Source organism: Prinia subflava, chromosome 18, assembly GCF_021018805.1.
Source record: "Prinia subflava isolate CZ2003 ecotype Zambia chromosome 18, Cam_Psub_1.2, whole genome shotgun sequence".
Lineage (NCBI taxonomy): Eukaryota > Metazoa > Chordata > Aves > Passeriformes > Cisticolidae > Prinia > Prinia subflava.
Genome location: NC_086264.1, coordinates 1,122,836 through 1,143,481, shown reverse-complemented (window position 1 = coordinate 1,143,481; position 20,646 = coordinate 1,122,836). Strand labels below are relative to the sequence as shown.

At 44.3% G+C, this 20,646-nt stretch overlaps 1 protein-coding gene across 1 annotated transcript in view; it reads right to left on the bottom strand.

Moving 5' to 3' along the window:
- NDST4 (N-deacetylase and N-sulfotransferase 4) overlaps nucleotides 1-20,646 on the bottom strand; it is a 114,137-nt gene that overhangs the window by 72,542 nt on the left and 20,949 nt on the right. Inside the window, exons 3-4 of the mRNA XM_063415263.1 lie at nucleotides 10,012-10,151; nucleotides 1,134-1,850 (exon numbers count right to left, since the gene is read on the bottom strand). The gene's annotated coding sequence lies outside the window, so the exon portion shown is untranslated. The remainder of the gene's footprint in view (nucleotides 1-1,133; nucleotides 1,851-10,011; nucleotides 10,152-20,646) is intronic.

The window sequence follows — 20,646 nt, the reverse complement described above, 5'->3', positions numbered from 1 at the left end:
CAAGGCAGGGAGCACCTGCAAACATTGCCACCTATTGAAACCCTATGAACAAGGACATCCTGCTGTCCTTCCACACAGTTATGGCAGGAGGAGCATGATTCAAACCGCTGAAGAAATGAGGTGAAAATTAGTAACTTCTCTTTCTATCTTGTTCTCTGAGAGCACTGGAAGCTAGCAAAGGTAGAGTAACCTGCTGCAGGGGGTAGGCCAGATTCTGCAGCATTTATTCACAGAGAGGGAAGGAGGGAGGCTTCAAGCAATGTCAATGAGAGAGCCACAGGGGTTAGTAAAAAATGACCTGGTAAATTCCCTGGGGAAAAGGGAACTTCATGAGTGTGGTTACAGCAGTGCAGTGCTTGTAGGAAGAGAGTTCTTCACCTGTAAGCATTTTCCTGTGAGTGTTCCTTCCCAGCAGCAGTGACTTGGAGCCCGTGTGCCAGCTGTAGGATAACAACACTGGGCTGCTGCTGGACTCGGGCTCGGTGGGATCTGAGGAGCCCTCACTGATTTCTTCTGATTACCTCTTACTACCTCTAACAATCCTTGCTTCCACTCTATAAATGATCATGCTGTCTAAAAAACAAAAACCGTTGCTGACAGATGTTGTTTGCTATCAGACTGGTGGAAGAGAGCAGATCTGTAGGTTTTGGCTTCCTCACAGTACAGTTACTCTTACTTTAGTGCATATTTAATAGATCTCCATGGAAAGCTACCATGTCATTTTAGCAGAGTAGTTCTGCTGAACTTTGCTAGATGGTAGCAAATAAAAGCAAAGGATGTGGAGTAGACTGAAGAAGCAACTGTATCCTCTTTCCCCCTCACATAACTTCCCATGCTCTCCCTTCTGTGGTCCTTCACATATTTAGGCAGACAGCTGTTTCCCTCGGAAACAACATCCCCTTACATCAGGGGCACTTGCATGCAAACGTGGCAGAGACTATCTCAAACTTCCAAATAATCCTTGGAATGCCAGGCTGTAGGCAGCTTTCGGAAGCACTTACTGTGCATAGGTTCCAGGCAGACCATTTGACACGCTCTGGGTATTTATACCTGCTCTGAGTACAGGCACTGTCTGTGTGGCTGTATAAATATATACGCACAAGCAGAGGTTGAGAAGCTGAACAATAGCTTACCTAGAGAAGAATTTCTCTTCCAGCGTGCAGCAGACACACATCTGCTATTCAAAGCTCTTCACAGGGCTCCGGGTAAGCTAGGGAGAGTTTTCAGTTGCCAGCAGCTGTCTGAGCAGCATCGCAGGAAGGCTCCTCTTGCTCCAGCCCCAGCCACTGAACTCTAGCGGCACAGTCACATCTCATTTATAGCCAGCCTGTCCTTTCGGAGCGAGCAGCCGGCTGCAATGATTCGAAGCTCTGCTGAGCACACCGTTCAGAACGCAGCTCCCCTCTGGGGCGCGGGGATCGCGCCGGGGAGCCGGCAGAACTCTGGAAGGGCCGGGAGCAGCCGCGGGCGGTGCTGCCGGCGCCGGGCTCGGTCTGCCGGATCCCCGAGCAGCGGCGCGGATCTCCGAGCAGCGGGCGGCTCGGCGGGGCTGTGATTGGCAGGGCGGCCGATCCCTGCCGCTAACCAGCCCGCACACTTTCAAGGACTCGGAGCTGCTCTGATGTCATTCCGGCCCGGGGGGGGATGCTTCGCGGGGACGCCACGGCGGAGGCCAACTCGGGGCTGAGCTGCATTCCTCTCCACCGCCCTGGCGGCTGCCGTGCTCCGCCAGGATTTGCATAATCTGTCATTGTGCGGCTGGACCACCTCCCCTCCCGCCCGCCCAGAATGCGGGAGGGGAGCGCCGCTTCCAGCGCCCGGCTTCACACCTGGAGGCTGCGGCGGGAAGCCTGGGAGAAAGGAAAAGTTGAAAGAATCATTTCTCTGACAGGACGATGCTTGTGCCCCCGGTGCCTCCCCATCACCCCTCACCGTCTCCAGAGGCTAAAACTGGCTTAATAACATCCCAGCACTGGAAGACTTCTTGGTTCCTATTCTTGTTAGGTCACCTAAGATAAGATCACCTGGTACAATAAAAGGTGGGTTTTAGTGCATGACCAAAATGAAGCAGGGGTCACCCAGCAAGTTTGCTACAAATGATCTCCCTGGCACCAGCAAATATTCGGTGCTCAGAGTTTCTTGCTGTATGTGACACAAGTTCCACCTATTTGTTGCATAATTTCTTATTAAAATCCTTTATTTCATCCAGCTAGAGACAAAACCTGCCTCTACAGCCAAGAAACATGATTGCTATGTGACTTCAAATTATATTACAGAGGCAAAACTAAACACTTTCTATATTAAAAGAATTAGATTTTATTCCAATCTAATTTTCAATTTTTGCCAGCTTGACATCTTTCACTCCAAAACTGTTCTTTGCACAATACACCTTGGAATTGAAATTCAGCCAATTCTGTGCAGCAAATGTGAGGAGAAAATAGTTTTGTTCAAGGAGACTGGGACAAACCCATTCTGAGATGATGAATGACGCTGTAAACTCAGATTTGAATCATAGGAGGGTCAGCTCAACCTTTCGTGTTTCCAAAACAGTGTAAATAAATGGTGTTCCATGCAGTTCACCATTTACATCCTTCAGCTGGGACCTTCTATGTGAAGAGCTCTTTGTTCTCTGTGAATATCCAAGTTTTAAAGATGGTAGAGATTCTGAACTGGGGGCTAATTGATTCCTTCTGGCTAAATTAGAATCTGAGGGAAAATTAAAATTCAAACTGTCTGAGTAATTTCCTGCAATTTCTAATTACAAAGCACTTGCTGGGAGATCTTTTAAAAATGCTTGCACCTCTGGCCCAGCTCTGATTTGGGATTTGTTCTCCAAAGCCTGTTGTGAATGTTGGGCGCAGGGATCCCACTGTGGCTGGGTGGGGAGCAGGTGCCTCCTTGCATCCTGTGTGAACACCAGAGCTTCAGGCAGGCTGTAAACTAAAACAGCCAAACTGAGTTAGAGTCTCTTCCCAACACAAGGACATCTTCTGGTGCAGTTTGTCCAGCAACTGCCAGAGCTTCCTGTTGCTAATCTGATGGTGTGGAAAGAAAAGGTCCAGTTGTTTGTTGCTCTTTGTAGTGCTCTCCCTGGCTCCTGGCTGCCCTGGAGCGGGTCTGTGAGCGGGAGGGTTTGGCTGTGGGACAGCTGTGCTGCTCCAGATGTGGTGGGAGCAGCGCTCTGCCCCTTGGAAGCCACCACCGCAGATGTTCCCGGCGGGCCAGCGGCCAAGTGGTTGCACAAATGTTGAGAGTGCGTTTTAATTCAGATGCTAAAGTCATTCTTTGAACTGAAATCCTTGGCTTAAGCCCTGCGTGCTGGGTGAATCCAGCATGAAGGAGCAGGGCTGTGGATTCCCGCTGCCTCCGGAGCTGTTTGCTCTGCTGGTGATTCATTTTAAGTGCTGGATCAGGAGGATGACTGTGCCAGGGTCTGCCCTCATGAGAAACGTGTGGGAATCTGTTGGCAGAATTGCTCCAACTCTGTGCAACAGAAAGAGCACACCAGCTCTTGGGAGAAAAGAGTACAGTTTGAATTTTCACTTCCCTCTCCTTTGGGCAGTAGACAGATTTGAACTTTTCCAGCTCGGTCACAAATGCACTCGAGTTACCTAGAATGTCCTTCTGATCATGATATAATTCTCAAGCTCTGCTTGAGTGAAAAATAGACAAGAAAGAAAACAGGACAGCAAGAAACAGAAATTAGGCGTGGATGGAGAGAAACAGGGAAATAAGATAAATTCTAGTAATAAAATACTGCATTAATGAGGCAGCACACTTATGCTGAGATCCTTGCCACAGGATATATGTTTTTGTGGCTCTTAAGCTGCAGTACAGATTTTGCATTAGGCAGTGTACATTATTCTGTACCTGTTAGTCCTCATGTGGTTTATTTCCTCCCTGTAGAGACAGGCAATCACAACAGCTTATTCCACTTCTTTGGTAGCACAAAAACTATAGATGACTTTGCCCAAAACTTTCTGAAAAATGTGACTTTCTGATTTTGGGAGTGTGGGTTTGATGGTGGTTGAGTCTTTTTGGTTGGGTTTTTTAAGGTGGTTTGTTGTTGTTCTTTATTGGTTTGGTGAAAGTAAGTGTTGATGTGTTCTGTCCAAATCTTCTTGCAGCTCACACAACTATCACTACAATGTCCACATTTTTAAAGTGTTCATCTTCACATCACCAGATGTGGAAAACACAATTCCTGCAGTTCTGTGGTTAGAAACATGGACTCCTAGAACCATTTCGTTGGAAAAGACTGAAGATTATGGAGTCCAACAATTAACCCAGCACTGCCAAGCCTAGCACTAAATCATGCCCCTAAATATGATGCAGAGTGAGCAAATCCTCTCAGAAATTAGTGTGCAAACACAGGGTATGGCCCTGGTTCACTCTTCCAGACTATCAGAAAACTTTCACCGGGGTATCTGGATCGATGTTCTGTTGCTCCTGTGTTGAGTTTCTGTTGCCTGGCCGCTCCCAGGCTCCCCACCTGTTATTTCAGTGCTCCGATGGCACTGGAATAGGCACTTCCTACTTCTCCTCTCAAAGACCCCCCTCACAGCACCAAGGCCACACTTCAAAATTCACACAGAACCTTTCAGAACCTTCTCTTTCAGCTAAAAACACATTTATGGTCTTTACCAAAAGAAAGATGGCTTTTGACACCGAAGTTTGTAATGAGTTTAAGAGAACCAAAAATGACTATTCCTGGAAAAAACAGATTTTCTTGAGCTGTGGAGACTCCTTATGAATCTCCCTGTAATTAAACAGCAGTGTGTCTTATTAGACACACAGAGCAGTTCCTCAGATGGTGTAAATTGTCAAAACATCCACTGATTTCAGAGGAACTATGACAACTTATAAGAGTTATAGATTAGTCTTAATTCTCCAGCAGCAACTTGAGATATGCAGAACTTAATTATACTCACATCAAAAGTGCAAGAAACATGAAGGCATACCAGAATGTGGTTTGGGTTTCTTTGAGTATTCATATATTTCATTAAGAAAAGTCTATTTTGTTTTCTTGATGTCTCAATAAGTTGTTAGAGTTTTTCATCTGAATATTTTGGCTCTGACTCAAAATGTGTTAGAGATTTTGCAGAATAAGAAATGTCAGGATGAAATATGGATACACTTGGAGCTGAGTTTCATGCATTAGAACTCGGTTAAGGCATTCATGTCTTCTGCTGGCAGTGCCTGCCTTGCTGTGGGTTATTCTTATTTCCCAGATGTCAGGGGAGAATATGCTGCTAGTGGTCCACTTAAGCATGAAATGCTGATTTGCAACAACATCAACAGCAAAAATGCTGCTCAGTCCTCAAGTAAAATTAAAAAATGTGAAAAATAGCTAGATTCCCTGGCTGCTGACTTTCTCCAGCTCCACAATCTCATTTCCAGCTTCTATTATCCCCTCTTTGTGTCTGGACACACTTGTACAGATGATAAAGGCAAATCAGTGCGTACCAGTTCTGTAATGACCTTTATCTTATACTTTTATTCCTCTGTAAGATAACTTTGATATCCTAGTGTGGCTTTGTTCCTGTATGGCTTTGGATGTATTAGTTTCAGGGAGTGTGCTGATAGAAACTAATGTGGAAATATCTGTTAAACCAACATACATTCATTCACATCTAGCATTAGAGCTGCTCTGCATATCTCTAATTACATTACTGTTTTATGTCTTAAGTGCTTACTCAACTATGAAAATACAAACTGCAGTGTTTTAAGTACTCTTATTGAGATACCATCAAAGCAAAAAACCCCAGTTTGTGCTTAATCCAGAGCCTGGTGTTTGACACACTTCCTGTGTGACACTGAGACGGGTTCCTGAGGCGTGAGAGGGATGGGTGTCTTTGTGTATCCATAAAGCCTTTCGGGCTCTGTCCCAAAGCTCTCCTAACAGAATCCTGCCCAGGGGCTGCGCTGGCCTGAACCAGCAGGCAGCTCCTGGCAAGTCAAAGGAGGCAGGACTGGAGCTTAGAGGGAGAGGAGCTTTTTCCCAGGCCACACTTCAATGCAGCAGGAGAGACTAAAGCAGGGAGCAGATTTAAGCTCTGCTCAGCCCCCTTTTGATTTGTTGTTTGCATCTGTAACATGTGACACTGAGTAAGAGCTGTGTCCCCTTTGGTCGGTTTTCATGGTGGCACTTCTTGTGACCTCCCTGCTGATCAGCAAGTCAGTCTAGTTTTGTAAATCCTTGCAGAAACAAGACTAAAAGCAGGTGCAGGTTCCATTCATCCGACTGCCCCACCCAGAAAAGCTGGCTGCTGCCTTCCCTGCAATGCGAATTGTCACAAATCCAGATCTAGGAACTTTGGCTGTGCCCCATTTGCCCTGTCTGTGAAAGCACAGGGAATCATTTGCTGTGTGGCTCACAAAGGTTGTGCTCCACCAGAGACCGTCACAGGGTTTCCCTGGTGCCCAGCCCTGCAGACAGAAGTGTTGTTCCCATCAGAGACCGTCACAGGGTTTCCCTGGTGCCCAGCCCTGCAGACAGAAGTGTTGTTCCATCAGAGACCATCACAGGGTTTCCCTGGTGCCCAGCCCTGCAGACAGAGGTGTTGTTCCCACCAGAGACCGTCACAGGGTTTCCCTGGTGCCCGGCCCTGCAGACAGAAGTGTTGTTCCATCAGAGACCATCACAGGGTTTCCCTGGTGCCCAGCCCTGCAGACAGAGGTGTTGTTCCCATCAGAGACCGTCACAGGGTTTCCCTGGTGCCTGGTCCCGCAGACAGAGGTGTTGTTCCATCAGAGACCGTCACAGGGTTTCCCTGGTGCCCAGCCCTGCAGACAGAAGTGTTGTTCCCACCAGAGACCGTCACAGGGTTTCCCTGGTGCCTGGTCCCGCAGACAGAGGTGTTGTTCCCACCAGAGACCGTCACAGGGTTTCCCTGGTGCCCGGCCCTGCAGACAGAAGTGCTGTTCCCCCTTGGGCCTCGCTGGCAGCCCGAGCTGGGGCCGGCCCAGGGCCCGGTGAGGATGGTAACGTGTTCTTCACAGCCGCTCCTCTCCTCGGGGCTGCCGGGCCCTGCTGCTCCCCGCAGGAGCTGCAGCACCAGCTCCTGGTGGTCCCAGCCAGGCCACCTCCGAAATGCTGCCTGATGATCTCAGTGAACTGGAACACCATCTCTGTGCAACACCAGCGCTCTGCTGCCGTGTCACTGCCTGTCTGAGCTGGAGCACGGCTGCTGAGCCGGGCAGGGGAAAGGGAGCAATGCACACCAGCTGCTGGCAAAGCAATTATCACAAAGAGAATCGTCCATAAAATGAAGTGATAGCTTACAAATCTCAAGCCCAAGCATTTCTTCTTTGATTATTAAAAACAAAGGGGCTTGAACTCTCGGTTTGATCTATTAAGTGATTTTTTTGAGTTAGTCAAAATGGAATGATTCATAAAGTAGCTTAATTAGACCAGAGCTCCAGTGGGAGTCCCCTTTAACATGTCTACAGAGACTCTTTTAATACTCTAATCCACTTCTGAATAAAAGGTGAAACCAGGAATGGTCGTTTCAAAGGAGGAACTACAAAGAAGATTTATCTTTCTCTTCTTGCTCTTCTGTCCTTGCAATCTAGATATCAAGCTTCCATTGCATTCTAAGGATGACTTTTTTCTAGGTTAGCTAGCACAAGCAGAGCTTTTTATATACCATAATTTAAAACTTAAAAACCCCTCAAAGTGAAAAATCTATCACTAATGCGCTCCCAAACTGGTATTCTAGAATTACTGTAATAAATGGATGCTGTTGTACAGTGTTTTGTTTCACCTCCTAGCAATTTTTTAAAAAATGTAGGTCATCCTATTATAATTTGTTTTCCGCTTTATCTGGTGCTTCAGGAGGAGGCCTCATGCTAATGCTCCAGTAGGGTGGGAAATCCTGAAATCGGAAATAGAAGTATGGCCTAAGATCTATTTTTAGACTGATGTGACTAGGCTGTGCTTCAAAATAAAATTAAAAAAACCCCACACAGACCTGGGATCAGCAAAAGGGAGGCTAAAGGCTTGAAAATGCTGTAGTCTGACAAGGGAAATCAAGATCATGATGTTATATTTACTCTGAACTGGCCTTCTTTAGAGATGTGAAATCTCTCTGCAACATCTGCTAGAACAGAGTTAATAAGCTAAAGAAATGCTTTTAACGTCTAACTGCTATTGATTCCTTTTCTTGAGGCAGGAATTGCTTCCAGACTTTCAGCACTAACCTTAAAATATCAGGATGGTAGCAGAAGGAACCGTTGGGTTTTTTGTCTGGAATACACAACACAGCTCAATGTGAACAATGCCCAGGGATCATTGCTTACCAATCATCTTTTGACTGAGGTTTCTTTTTGAAATATACTTTTCTCACAGAAAGAAAACAAAGGTGACTTAATTAGAATGAGCAAAGAAAAAGATGGATGGAATAATCCAGAGAGCACTCCAAGTGAAGAAGAAATTGATACCTGACCATTATACTTCTTTATCATGCTCATTCCTACTTTACTCCTGGAACTAATGTTCAGCAGGCTGCATTTGACAATTTCTGTAATGATATTTTGGAGTTGCATCTTTGCTCTCTGAAGACTTTGGGCACTTTGGAAATAACAGTCTAAATGTTGTTTGTCTGTTCATACCAGTGATGTGGCTACTTCACTGTGTGCATTTTACGTTTTGTTTATTTGTTGTTTTTAAGCATGACAGAAATGCTGACATACTTGGAGCAGGGCTTCTGTGAACTGAAATTATCACATAAAAGCTAAATACCAGTAGTAGAGATATCTGTTACAATTTGAAGTATAGGCTTGAAAGAAATAAATTAAATTATGAGAGGATAGTGGATTGATTTCTCCTGGTGCCATAAAGCTTTTATGTTAAAGAGAGGTGTTTTAGGAAAGTAAGATACTATGCTCAAAAAAATTAATAGGACCAAAGAGCAGCAGCGTGCATATTTCTGTTGTAAATCTATTACATCTTGGGCTCCCATAGAGGGCAATATTGTATAAAAGATAGTTTTAAGCCACACATTAGGGGTCTGCCAATTCATCTGTGTTGATATACCTTGAGGAAAATTGCTGTTACAGTAAATTTGATGGCGCATTTCCCTTCAGTCAGGCTGTGACTAATACATGTAATAATGCACGCCAGACCACATAACAGAGCCTTGTTAAACGTGGAGGAAATTAGTTTTTTAGACTACCTATTTGTAGGTTGTAGAGGGGAAAAAGTCCCGTTTTAGCTTACAATGTTGTGTTCAGTAAGTGAGTCACAGCAAGTGTGCTCTCCTATAATACAGATGTTTGAGCAAACCCACAAGAGAAAGGACCCAAGTTTGTGTTGTCCGTCATGGAAACGGGGTTTGGAGAGAGATATGTCTGGGGTACATGAAATCCCCTGCATTTCTGATTGTATCCTGTGTTTCCTTCCTGTGGGACACACGGGCAAAGTTATCATGATGCTTTCCATTACTTCTGTGCTTTTCTGGTTTTGTTGTCAGCACAAGGCTTTGATTTCCCTCTGTCTCAACTGCCTGGGTGGTCAGAGCACTGAAAGATCCATGCCCCTTTAAAACAAGTTCATATCCTAAATTTCTCTGCTATACTTATTTACTGCCTGAAATCTCTGTGTTATCCGACCTATGTTGTGGAAGTACAGAGATGGTTAAATTATTTTTATTAATCTCTATTCCAGTAGTGACACTAATGACAAGCCCCACTGTAAATGTGGTACTCAGCCCTGGAGCTCAGTCGGTGAGGCTTAAATCCGTGGCACTACTTGTTTCACTGACTGTTTCTCAACACAAGTGATCCAGGGAGCCTTACAGCAGTTTCTTGTTGCTGGCATCTTGGAATTCTTCACAGAATAGAAAGAAAAGTAACCACCAGGAACAGAAACCAGCGATATAAAAAAGAGTAGAAAAAAACCCAACCTTTGTCCAGGACTTGAATATGGGCTATCAAATATTTTGGTGTATGAGTGGGTTTGGTTTTTTTTCTGTTTTACTCTGAATTAAATTTTCCATCCAGCTTTAGTACCTGAAGCCAGGTCCCCTCCTGGGAGTCCAGATGCATCCCTAGGGGCTCTCCTGTTGCTGTTGTGGAAGTCTGTGCTGGCAGCCAGTGCCTTCTCTCTGCAGCCATATGTCTCATTTTCTGCTCTCTGTTACTTCAGGAATCTGGAAAGAGTGGGAAAGAGCAGGTTGGGGCTGGCTGTACCAGTCAGGGTCCCAAAATAGGTAGATTGAATGAAAGAGAAGAATTACAGTAAACTCACAGTTAATGTAAGGGTCTGTGCTCTGTAAATGACAATTTTCAGCTCTTAACTAATGTGGTATTTGGCAGAGTGGGTTTTTCTGCACTTCTGTGGAGTTCGCGTCTCATTAATTTGCACATTCAGTGGTTATTTAAAAGTGAGTTAATGACACCTCATTGCGTTTGTATCCATCAATCTATATGATCCTTATTTAACACAGTGCACACAGTGGAGTGCTTTCTCCACAACCATTTCTTGGATTTCAATATTTGTATGTTCTCAACAGACGTACATGTTGTTTAACTCTGGTTAAATAATAAACATTTCCAGCTTCTATAAACATAGTATGCAGAGCAGACACTTCCCAACACACCTCTATATTGGTAAACACAAGAATACATATATTAGATCCAAAAGAACGGTCAGAAAGGAGCTCTGATAAATTTATCTGAGGCTTTCTAGAAGGACATGAACACTTGACATTTTTAATAACATATTTTTGATAATCAATAACTATCCAACACAGCTGTTCTTTGTATTGCTGTTATTCTGCTGCTAATAAGTCATTGGAATGACATCCCAATGCAAAATGTTTATGGAAAACGAAGATGAGTCAGTAGCATATATTGCAAACTGATGTAAGTCATAAATAGGAGTACTGATTATGGCAGTGGATCTGTCCTCCATCAAACAGGAATGAGGTGTGGAGTGAGGGCATTAGTATGTTCTTCAGAGCTCTGCTCCGTGTATCTACAGCCAGTTTGCATAACCTCTGGGGTTTGGATAATCCCCCTGTAACCGGGATGTAAGAATTTCAGGTTCGTTGTAAAGCTCCATCATTTGAGAGGCTTTGCACACGTTGGTGAGAAGATTTATAACGCCACTTCTAGAAATACTGGAATGCTGCCAACAGAATTATTGTTGGAAGAGGAAAAGTTAACATTTGGGTTAGAAATGGAAAACTACACAGTGAAATCTGTCCTAGAAATTTAGTCATACAAAAGATTGACTGAAGTTTAAAGTTTTGAGGTTTTAGGTCTGACTGGTAGCAGCTTACTGCTTCTCCGTGGTGGGGTTCTCTCACTTTGACTTTTTGTGGAAAATTGGGTATGGAACAAGTGGGAGAAGAAGTTAATATTTGCATGTAGGGTGTAAGAGTAGGGAATTATTTTCATTCTGCACAAGCCTGGAGGTGGAAGCTCATCTGTGGGCACTCCAGAAGCTCTCCATGCTGCCTGGTGGCCCTGCCACAACGAAGCCACCTGTCCTGGGGCTGTGCTGGCACAGGGCTGTGGGTGTGTGAGCCCCGGGGGCCCTGAGCACCCCTGGGCCAGCTGGGGCCCCGCGGGCGGTGGGGTGAGAGCAGCAGGCTGGGCGCTCCTCAGCCTCTCCAGCACCGGGGCTGGAGGCCCTCCAGGCCCCCGCAGGCAGAGCCATCAGTGAACAGCCAGGTCAGCTCATCATTTCCTGCCCTTTCAGCCAGCCCCTGCCTTCCGTGGGCAGGGCTGACAGGGATACGGATTCCCTGGACGTGTCCCTGCATTCCCACGGTGATGAGGATCACACACGACTGCAGGATCTGCAGTGGCGGATTTGGAACTAATTTTGTCTATCAGAGGCTTGGCTGGGTGTCAGTGAGTGACTGGAGGAGGAGAGCAGGTGGGAATACACTGACCGAAGATCCCGCGTCATTAACGGCAGTGTGGGGATAGTGAGATTCCAGCCGGGTAGAAATCATTTCATTTCAGGATAAATCAAAGCCGGAGGGTGTGCCTGGTGTGCTGCACCTCCCAGGAGATCTTCTTTGTCCCTTGCAGTTAAAATAGCAGCAGGAAAAGTCACCCTCATTAAAAACATAACGGAGAAGGCAAAAGGCTTCGAGACTAACAAGGATTCAAAATTAGAGTTTAAAAGAGTTCATTGATTATTATCCACTGCTTTTCTTGCCATGTGCCTACACAGGCATGCAGATGTTACCAGCTGGAGATGCTATTTAAATCAGCATTTCACATCCACTTCTCCAGGCACCAAGATCTTTTCAAACAAAGATGCAAATCCAAGAGCAGTCACAGTTTTAAACTCAGTTCAGGTGAACAGAAAAAGTCACCAAGGTGCCAAAACATGGAACTCTGTGTCCCTCAGCTGTTCTGACAGAGTTCACATTATTTTGCAGACAGGGCATATATAACCACAAAAGTGATTTTTTAAATCACAGTGGTGAATGTTTAGATTTATTTGATTTTCATGAGTCAGCAGGAAAAAGTGGGTTTATTCTCATGCCCACTGTGATAACCAATTCTGCTTCATACAGAAAAAACACCCTTCTTCTGTTTCAAGGAAATGCTAATTTAATTTAAAAACTAAACTAATTCCTCACCATTCACAATTCAGTTTTCTGTTTGTCCATGACCAAAGAATATTCACATAAAACAGGTTCATTTATTGTAGTTCAGTAGTGCCATGCAGCTTTCTGTACTGATAGAATGAAGCAAAGTCACCTGAAATAGAAACAGGTGTTTCAAACCCAGCAAGAAGATACGAATATGAAAGCTCTGCTAATAGAAAGCTAAAAGCTCATTTTCTCAGTGTTTAAACTCACTTGCTTGTGGTTGCTATGCTACCATCTCTGCACCTACTTTATGGAGCTTTGAACTATAGCAAAAGAAGTATTTTTGAAAATGACAGGCCTGAACTAAACTGAAATCCAATGTGAGACCATCCTGTAAAGTTTTTATAGTGGATAAAACTTTATACTGAGCAATATTTAAATTGGTTACTCTGAGGATTCAGCTAGCCTTTTTGTCAGAACCTGCTGGACTTTTTGGTTTTCCAACACTTTTTACTAAGTTTTATTTTTTACTAAGCTTGTACTACTGGCGTTACCACTATTTGTTTCAGGATATATGCAAGTTGCAGCTACTGATAACAGCAATAGCTGTAATGCTCTTTAATATAAATGGAAATGGATCAAACTCTCAGTAAAAAAATATTTGCATAATGGGAAAAACCAGCCTGCATTCAGATGAATGCAAGAGTGCTAGGCAAGTACTCTGGTGCTCAGGAGGCAGAAAGGTAATACCAGGTAAATGGTCTAAAAACATTCAAAAGCTGTAATAAGCACATTGGTGAGAGAAGAAAAATGGCAAAGAGAAGTCACCTTTTGGAAAGCCAGAAAATGCAGTCAGCTGTGAGCATCAAATGGTCATGATGGATTTCTTCCAAGATACCTCTGCAACAGCGCCTTCAGGAAAACTACAGGTACCACCAAACCAGAATGAAGGAGGGTGACGTGTGGGTAATGAATTGCACGTAAGGGAAATGGTGGCAGATAACTGGGGTGCTGCAGCTGGAGAAGACCTAGAGGGAAAGGGGATGCTGCTCCTCCTGACCATAGCAGGGCTCTGGTCCTGGGTCAGCCAGGCAAGGGAGCACGGCATAGCCACACCTCAGGGCCTAATGCAGGCAAGCAAGGGGAGCCTATTGTTCAAGACTTGGGCAGCTAAATGCAGGAAACAGGAGGCATCATTCTGCAGAGCCAAATGGCAAGGAGATGGACGGGATCACCTCACAGGACACTTATTTCATCTCCGGAGTGATTGTTTCTATGAAGTGGAAATACATAAAATTGCATACCAAGAGATCCATCTCACTGCTCTGAAGGCACCTTAGAAGAATCATTCCTGGAGGAGGAATATTAGTCATGCAGAAATCCCTGCTCGCTTTGCCTCTGCCTTTGCACACCTGTGTGTGTACACACATGCTTGCACTTGGGATTGATAATTCCTCTTTATGGCTCCGAAAGGCTCCCGCGCGGCTCCTCGGCTTGGCTGTTTGTCATATGGCTGTCACTTCTGTGCCTCCATACTGAGGCAGAAAGGGAGGGATGTGCTCCTCCAGAAATAGCTTAACCTTATTGACTATAGAGATGCTAAGGAATTACTGACTATTTAAAAGATGTAATGGATGGAAACCAGAACAAAGAAAGTTCATTTTATGCTTTAGGAGAAAAAGGCCTTCTTGAGGGAAGGTCAGTCTTACAATAACTTAGATAGAGAAACTTCACCATGACTGTAGAGGCAATGATGTGAGTAGCTGATAAGGTACACGAGAAAACAGAGAGGTATAGAAAAATAAATAGTAAATAGTTTGTTGTGGTAAATGTTGATGCACTAATGAGCAGCCGGAGGGGAGAGCCCGGCATTCCCTCCCCATGCTGGTGCTGTTTAGGATTCTGCTCCAGTGACAGCAGCAGCTGTTAATCGCCAGGGGAAGGGAGGCACAGCAAGATGATCTAGGAGGCCCCTCTCAGCTTTAACATCCACAGGATTCATTCGGCTCCCTCTTGGCACAGGAGTGAACTCAACCTACTCTGATTTATATATCCAAAGTTTTTATTTTAATACCCTTGCATGGAGGGGAAAAATATTACAGCCTGACAGGAACTTTAAAAAGTTACTTGCCATGGGAAGAAGTGCATTCTTGCTGTTGTCACCAGGGATTGCTCATTTTCTGCCCACTGGCCACAAGTGCATTAAAGGCTCAGTAATGGTAACACCAGTAATAAATAATTATCGTAAGCTGCAATATGTGCTGTGCAAAGACTTTTAGCCATCATAAAGATTACTTTCTGTACTGTCAGATTTCTGTACTGTGGAATTACAAGGATTTATTTTGCTGAAAAGAAAAAGCTGTCTGCTGATAAGATCACATATCAAAAATATGCAAAAATGTTCCCTTTACGTTTGGCTAAGGCAGAGACTGCATTCTTCTTTTGCATCCTAATTTGGAGACCCAAAAAGTGTAGTGCTAATATCGAGTGTCTCAGCAGCCTGTTTTCCCTCTGTTCAACCACACAGCGCCAGCATCTTAATTCTTCCATTCACACAGTAAAAGGAGAAGGGGTGGTTGTCCTACAGGACCAGAGTGCAATCTCTGTAAGACTGGTGTGCAATCTTGGGTACCTGCTCCTCTCTGGAACACCACGAAGGAACAGAACTCAGCCTCTTTTCTTACTAATATGCACAGTGAGCCCAATGCAACAGAGAGGGAGGTGGAAAACACACAGTGCATCCCTCTGCCTTTTCCTGAACAGCTTGAAGTACCTGTTCTAACTCAGATTTCAGCAATACAAATGGAGTGGACAGTTTCCTTGCCCTTCTCTTTAAGATTGCCGAATCTGGGAAAAGCTGAGGTCTGGTCACCAGGGGAGGCATCTCATCAGGTGTTCTCAGTGATCACAGCTTTGTTGAGTACACTACATGAAAAGAAGGGGTATGCTCTGAGGATTATGATCTCCCCATGCTTTCCTGGCTTTCCCCTAGGATGGTAAACAGCAATTATTTCTCCAGTGCAGACAGATGCATCCAAGATGTTCAATTTCCACCAACTGCAAGGCAGCAGGTGGGGATAAATGTGGGGTTTTTTTCTGTTTATTTCTTGATTTCAGTCTTTATTTTTCCCAGAAGAATTTTGTTTTGTGCTTTGATTTCCTCAGTGATACACAACATTTTGAGGACTTTATCTGTACAAAACAGACCAGAGTCTATCCCACTTTGCAACTTCAGTGTGCTTTTCTTCCCTTTTAAAACTCAGATAGTCAAGAAAACACACAATACAGAATTTGCAAGGTCCTTGCACAGTGACCTTTATATCTTATCTCTTCATCCACGCCTCTCTGGTTTTTAAATTCTCTACTATTGAGTTGCTTTACTACGTGTTCCTTTCGAGTTTATGCAGGTTGCTCAGACTTCTTCCCAAGCTTTCTATGGAAAAGCACAGCAAATACACCTCAGTCTTAATTTCTTGCATCACTGACTAAACATTCATACTTGGGACTCTTTTTAAATGTTTGGCTTTTTCCCCTGTATTTGAACGCAGGTTTTAGGGCTGCTGCATTTCAGGTGGCCTGATTGCTTTCTGAACTCCCAGTGCCTGTCTTTCAACCTCCTCCTCCTCTTCCAAAGCCCTTAATACTGATGAGTTCAGGCAGGCGATCTCATGACACCTGTACATAATTTATCCTGAGGTTTCTCTGGAAACAGGACTCCTATTTGTTTGGTGCTCTTGATGACAACACCTTCCTGCCTAGAGCTATGTACAGGTAATTAATTAGCAGCAGCCTGCTGCCACGGGGAGGGATGCTGCTGTGCTGTGCTCAGGAGGCCACACACAAGCAAGCTCCTCCTCTGTCAGTCCTGCTCCTCTCGTTTCATGTTTAAGAGTTGAGAGATTGAAGAGCTAGTCAGGAGAAATTGTGAAACAACTGAACACAAATGAGGGGTGAATAAAGCAGAAGCCAGGTCTGCATTGCAAGAGGAAAAGTACAGACACTGTCAGCCTTTTCAGTGAGATAGACATTCAAAGGCTTGGCAGGTTCAGTGAATTGTTTTTGTAATCTGTTAATTTTACAAGATTTTAAAAGGCTTATTTCCTGAACTAGTAAAGTTTCAAATGAGGTATCAGCACTCCCATTTCACTGCTTTTCCTATGGATTTGATTTTGAGACCATCAGCTTTTCTGTCCTTATTAACTCTTGTTAGGTACTTCTGCAGAGCTGTGAACACAAAATCTCTGACAAAGCAGCCACGCCACTGGGTAAAACATGAGTAGACGCAGCTGCATTTTACATGATGCTACCACACTCCATGAAGTGGCAGCTGCCACTTCCAGGCCCATGGGAGAGCAGAGCTAAGGACTGGCACGCTCCCTCTGCAGAGGGAAAAGTGGGCAGCAAATTTCCCCTTGGAAATGCCACCACGCTCAGGAGCCCATGGAGCCTTCGGTGCGTGTCAGACACGGGGCAGAGCCTGAGCCTAGACACAGACTGTATGCAAGTTCTGCAGCTACTTCCTCTCTTAATTCTGGCATTTACAGTCAAAACCCAAAGGGGGATGGGAACACAAAGGTAGGGTGGGAACAACCTGCACCGTAGCTTTCCCAGAAACGAGGAGCAGTCTGTGAACGCCCCGCTGTCCCTTCCTTGCAGAGGGGCTGAGTGCTGTCCCCAGGGCTGGCAGAGCTGGCTCAGATGCCGGCACTCGACAGCTGAAGGCAGCCCACTCCCGCAGACTGTGTGCAGGTCAGGAATCCTGCCAAAGTGTCCACAGCGACATGACGAGGGAGTTGAAGGGAGCAGATATGACAGCTTTATACGTACGTGTTCCTTAACTATAGTCACTCTAAGTAGGTGTAAATTGCCTACATTTTAAGAACAACTTCTCTGTTTTCACTGACATGCCAGTGAAGTTCTGGCAGATTTCTTAAACATGATAATTTTGCATGAAAGACAAAAAGGGCCTTCAAGGGAGCGTGTAAATCAAATGCAGGCTGTTTTACAAATCCAGTTGGCCTTTATCACTCTCTTTGTTCTGTGCCATAGCGCGTGTCCTGAGAGCAATGGTCAAATTAACTGAGCTGCATCCTAGTAAAGGCAGGTGCCTGATTTAATCCATCCTAGACATTCTCCCAACCCTTAATTTTATACCAAGTTCCTCTAGCCCAGCATCTTGTTTGCAAGTTCGAATTCAGATGTGAAATGAGCTTATGCTTCTTTTAAGATTTTTCTTCTGCTCACTCCTCAAAGCCTTTCTTTCAGCCTGCCTTCACCAGTAACACGTATGACAAGGTTTTAATTTTTTATTCTTAGGCCCTGCTTTACTTATTCCACATTGCATGAAAGAATCCCAGGCCAGACCTATACAGTCAGGAAAATCCTTCTGAATCTCCAGGTTTTGTTCCCATTTTTCTTTGTAATATCTTTCAGTCAATTAGACTGAAATTATCAAATGAAGTAAAAATCTTGTCTTCATTATAATGATCTCAGCAAGGAACAGCAAACAAAGAATGAAAAATCTCCAGCACTGTGGGAGCATCCTGCACAACCTGTAGTCTACCCTTTCATAAATACAGAGAGAATGTGAAGTGCTAATGAGACATTGGACACAGAAAACAGATGCCAGCAGGGGAATTTTTTACCTGCGTTATTCCAACAGAGCTTTTGAAAATAATTATGCTTTTTTATACTATTTCAATAGGTCCCCACGCCTACTGTATTACAATTGCACAATTCCAAGTATGCAATCACTAATTAAAATGTATTCACAGCAAGGTTATTTATTGAAATAAAATAGTTGTGGTGGACACAGAACACTCTTGAGACTAAATTAGCCTTTCACCTGTCAATAAAGCACAATGAAGAGAGTTGGGGGGGGAAGAAAATAAAAATAAAGGACCTCTGTTCCAAATGATTCAGTTTTACTTGCATGTTTGAAGAGTGACAGGTGAGAGAAATGTGGTTGATTGCCATCCAGAAAAATTACTTAATCACATTCACTTTTCCAGTAGCTAACAGGAGTCCTGTTCATACTGGAAATCTCAAAATGGAGGAAAGGCAGATGGAAAAATGGTGGAAAGAGTGTTGAAAAACTCAAGCCGAGAAGCAGCTGCTGTCCCAGACACGAGACAGAGCAGCTTGCAGTGAAAAAGGACAGCTCAGCTGGGTACCTGCCCTGTCTGAGCAAAAGGTGCTCACAAGTGGGAAACAGTTATGGGGAAAGTGCAGGGGCTGCACTGCAGGTGAGATGAGTCTGTCCTTGGAGCTGCGGGGTGTGATGTCCTGTGCCAGCCCTGCTGCACATCACCCTTGCACTTTTATTGTAGAAACCTGTTATGAAAATCGATGGAGAGAGCTTTTTGTCCCTCGTCCTCCGTCACCAAGTTCTTTTGTATTTGAACCATGTTAGTTCATCTTGTGAGATTATGAGCATTAGTCAAACCAGAGCCTTTAAAACAACAATTGCAGAACAGTTACAGCAATTAAATTTGGAATTGTGAATGCAAGCACCATGGCTCTGATTTTCTAAGGACTTGCATACAATCAAGAAGCAACCTATATTGAGAGCACCAAATGTTCCATCAAAATGTTCTTCATGTCAAATGTTGGTTGCTCATGAATAATCTGAAGCCAAGGAATTAAATGTTTTATCCAACAAATAAGACAGAATATTAAATATCTAACTTTAAACTGAGCTGCTTGGTATCTCCTGCAAAGAGCCAGGAAATACTAGAGATGCTGTGTTTTCTCAGTGCGTGACTTAGCACAGCTTAAACATGGAGTAAATCAGGGTTTGTTTTTAGCTAGTTTCTATGTTCTACAGGCTCTCCAAAGCCAGGCTTAGCACACAATATACCCGGGAAAAAAAATTCTTGTAAAGATTGGAAAAGCTTAGTATTTGGCATTCCCCATGACAAATCTGAAGTTTTAAGGCAGTTGTGGTTTTGGCTCCTCAACCTGGAGCATTTTCAAAGGAGCTGGTTTTGAAGCAATGAACACTCAGCACTTTGGAGAGGCTTCCACATCAGTACTCCTGGGACTCAAAGCCGTCCCTTGCTGCAGACACTGTCAGTTCCTGCACAGTGAGCTAGGACGTTTGGCAGCAGTGGGGAAAACGCTGAGTGTCAGGAAGGAGGGCTGTACTCCCACTGTCAGGTGCCTTTCGTTTGGCTTGGCACGCCTTAGGAAGCTCATTCCTGGATCAGTCAGCTGCACTGGGATGCAGTAAGCTCTGGTACTCTGCTCAGCCTGTAAGTGCCCTTGCCCTAAGGGCAATTTACTTGTCTGTTTTTCCCAGAGAAACTAAAGTAAAACTCTAAAGTAAAGTAAAGGGACTAAAGTGAAACACCTTCGGTGTAGGAGGATCTCCAGCTTTAATTCCAGCTGAGGACACAGCTGCAACTCAGCCAATGCTGTTATTTTGGCTGGACCAGTATTTTGAAGCTCCTTGAGGCACAGAGAGCTAGGTGGAAGGGGTTCCTGACAGCTCACAGCTCTAGTAATTAGGCAAATGCTAATCCAAACCTTCAGTGTATTCTTGGACACATTTTAAAACCTTTTACAGCCTGCTGTTCTTTTGCTGATGTGTTTTCTGGTGGCAGTGCCTTTCATAATTAGTCTCTTCTGAATAGGTCCCTAAAAGTGCATAAAAATTACCTTGGTCATATTCATAATCTGTTATAGGTAATGCACTAACTTTTGACCTTCTATTTCATCTTGTTATAGCTAATAAATTTTTGATGGTCACTGTGAAATTCTTTTGGAGACTACAAAAGCATTTCAAGTAACAATAATGTTTTTAAAGCACCCGTTAGTTACTGCCTATGGTGAGCGTGAACAAGGAGTCACTCTTTCTGCCAGGCACTCATAACAAAACGCCACTTTCCACCTCCAAATCTCCTGTGAAACAAAGACTGAGATGAAGTTCCTTGGCTTACAAGGCTGGCTAAGATATGGCACATCATATTTTTGGACAGGCTTGTTCAAAAAAGAGTTGAAATCAAATAGGAACAAGTGGGGTTGTGCTTTCTTCCCATCACATTTTTATATTTCCATTAACCAAATGCTAATAAACCACGGGACTCAG